Here is a 3,490-nt window from a genome sequence, read left to right as displayed (position 1 = left end):
GGAGGTGGCGGTGCGAGCAGGGTGAGAAAGAGCGGTGGCGTCGAGCCCGGTGCCGGCTGGCGCGCGGGCAGCCGTTGAGTCCGCGCCGTGGTCTGAGGGAGTGGCGGGCTGAGGCGGGTGCGGCAGCGAGGGCTCCGCCGAGCTCGCTGCCGCGGAGGGTGCCCTCAGCCCCGCGTTGTGTGGGAGAGGCGGGGGGGAGTCCCGGGGGGAGCGGCAGGACTCCGCAGACCAGGGGCGCCAGTACGCTTGGCCCGGGCTGGGGAGGAAGAAGACTTGAGAAGAGGCCCGAGGCCTGGCGGCATGTGGAGGCTGCGGCGGCACGGGCACGGGCATGGGCGGGGGGGAGACCCTGCCGCTTAGCGAGGGCAGGGAATCTCCGTCTCTACGTCTGTCCCAAACGGTGTCGGCGAACCGCTGCCAGCGATGGCCCGGTTCCGCCTCTGCAGGTACGCGCGGTGCCCGCTCTCAGTCCAGCTTCTGGCGGCCCCCGCTGCCCGCCCGGCGGCCGGTCGCACCCTGGTGCGATTGGGAGTTGGGGAAGGCGTGGTGCCGGCTGCTGGGTTTTGGGGGTCGTGGGCTGAGCGGGCGGCGTGGCTCAGCCACGCGGGTCGTTCTGGCGGTTTTCCGGATTTGAATTGCCGAACTGAAAGCAGACAGACTTGAGGCGATTTCCCCCCCCGCCCCGTGTCAGCCGCTTCCTCCCTTCCTTTTGCCCTGTCCCTTTTAATGAACCATATCTGCGAGAGATTATGTAACTGCGTTTCTCTGCAGCGTTTACTCACATGTGCGGATTATCTCTTTTGTGGGGCGGGAACCAGCTGGCATGTCTAAGGGAAGTACATTTTTAGAGCCATTTACAGTGGATTTGATCTTTATTAAACTGAATGCTTCCAGTGTTTCTGGCAAAGATCATCAATGTAAAAGACAGTGGCTGATGTGCTTAACTAACCAAATAGAGGCTAGCTTAAGTAGATTTTTACATCCCATGTTATGAGGAAGTGTCTTAAATCCGTCATGGAGGAGAGGTCACCTCCTGCAAGTTATTTTCAGTTAGCTTTCCCCCAAGAAGCAGGTATCCCAGTAATTTTCAAAGATTATTCTTTACCTTTTGCCTTGCTTAAAATACAGCTGATTCTTCAGGAACTTACAATTGCTCTGGATGCCCTTGTTAATGGAAGTAGTTGGTGCAGTGAGAAAAGGAAAATGGAGATTTGTGAAAGTATACAAATGTTTTCATAAATAGAAAGAAGGTGACCTTAAGTTGGGCCAAAGTCTATTTTAATTCTTGCTGTTCTTTAATGTGCCTATATATGAATGACTTTACTACAGGCTGTTCCAGATTAAAGGCCTGTTTAAAAACAAAACAACCTTAAAAACTGCTTGAGTTTGCAGCTTCATAGTACTTAGCTGACAGCTTTGTCCTAATATGAGCTGTCAAAATCTGGTGCACTGATAACAGTAGTCAGGATATGAAGAAGTAGCAACATATTGCCCTCAGTGCACAAACTAAATGATAGGCATAAATTTTATCTTTTTAACTGTGTGTATGGAGGTTCTTGTTTGACTTAAACTCATGAGATTCACTCTTGGTTTTGTTGTTTGGGTGTGGGGTTTTTTTTTTTTTTTTTGCGTTAATATCCTGCATACATAAATTAAATGTGATTGTCAGAAGGCATGTGGAGAAAAGTGGCTGACTTGGTATCAGCCTTTTTGAAACATGGTGCATTACTTCAGAAATTTGTCCCCTTCCTGCCCTGAAAAATAACACCCACTCCTTCCCACCCTCAATCTCCAGAACACTGAAAATGAAAATATCCACCAGGGTACAAATCTATACGTTCTGAATTACTCTGTGCAAAGACTATTCATGGGTTATTTTATTTGTGGTATTACAGAAGCAAGAGTAGCTGAATGAACCACAGATGTGAAGCTGAACTGAAATGCTTTTGCAGGCATTGAAATACAGAGCAGAGTACAAAGGATCCTCTCAATGGTGAAAAAGAACAGCAGCTACTTGGAAAAGTACCAAGTGTTCTAATTGTTAGGGAGGAATGACATATCTAGAGATAAAAAAACCAAAAACAAATTCTCCAGTGTGTTTGCAGAGACAAGTCTTGGCTTTCAGATGAGGGAGTGATTGTTTTTCAGAGTTGAGAGCTGGTAGCATGTTTGTTATCTGGAACTGATTTGGTAAATTCAGTACACAGGAGTACAGAAACAGGCAAGGCCTGTTAATACGGAACAATGAGTAGCCAGGTGGTAATTACAAAGGAAGCAGGTAGAATCTAATAATGCTTACATATTGCTACCCATTAAAGTATTTTTAAGACCTTTTTTCATATTCTCCTTGATTTTCCTGCTCCCAGAGGGGATAATGATTAACTTTTAAAATTATTTGCGATTATTTTAGCTGTATGGTCTGAACCTGGAAGTCATACTGTACTGCTTACATAGCAGTAAATGTTTATTTAATAGACTATAAACATGCTGTTGGGAGTGGGAGCCTGTCTTTGAAAACTTTGGTCTCTACATAAACATCAGCAATCTGTCACTCAGTTGCTTGTATTGCCTTGTCAAAAATAGTGAATGAATGCAGTGTGATTTGTGTAAATACATAAGCTGTCTTTTTAGCATATGATGCTGGACACTTCTGATGTACTTGCGTTTCCACACTGTGTGTAGCTTGACATATTTCCTAAGTGCTTGGTTTGTCCTATGTAGTCCTATGACTGAATTCCCCACAAATACCAAAATGAGACTTAATTTTGTGTGGAACCTGTTCTGCTCCACAAGGCAATATTACTGTTGCTGCTATTTTCAGAGAAGGAATGCCTGTCAAGCTTTCACCTTATTTTCAAAACACCACAGGTGTATTATTTTCTCTGGCTAAGTAAAATGTTAATTGTTTGCAATAGTCTTGTATGCCTGTTAAAGATTTTACTTGAAATGTTGTAAAATTTGTGAAATCAAAAGAATAATGAACCATTATATTAACTTCATAGCATCAGATAAATGTTTAGAATTGTATTCTGTTTAATGTGATTTTTAAGTATATCTTTAGAAAAGATTCAGTGGATAAACTATTCACTTTTGCACACAGTAATGTGTTCAAAAACAGTCTCATATAAGTAAATTGCATCTGAATTGGTCTTATTATGGAAGAACAGCAGTGGCCTGCTACTGCATTTGTACACCAGAGTCAAGTTTTCTAAAGGTGAACTTGTCCTCTGTAGAAGTAAATCCTAAACGTGGAATCACTTTGGCGGGGGAGGGGGTGTGTGGTGTAATCTAGGTTCAGTCAATCAATGACCTTTTAACTTCCCATAAACAGATGTTTTGCTAGTAAAAATAGGAGTTCTGCACAGAACAACTTTTTGGGTGAAATAATTAAGATAAATGCAGGCCTGCCCCTCCCCCCCCAAGCTTTTATCTTCTGCATTCTTTGTTTACATTAACAGTGAGAAAAGTGAATGGGTTTCAGTAACTAATA

This window comes from Haliaeetus leucocephalus, unplaced genomic scaffold, assembly GCF_000737465.1.
Source record: "Haliaeetus leucocephalus isolate CR32 unplaced genomic scaffold, Haliaeetus_leucocephalus-4.0 Scaffold251, whole genome shotgun sequence".
Classification (NCBI taxonomy): Eukaryota; Metazoa; Chordata; class Aves; order Accipitriformes; family Accipitridae; genus Haliaeetus; species Haliaeetus leucocephalus.
Note: the sequence above shows the minus strand (reverse complement) of the source record.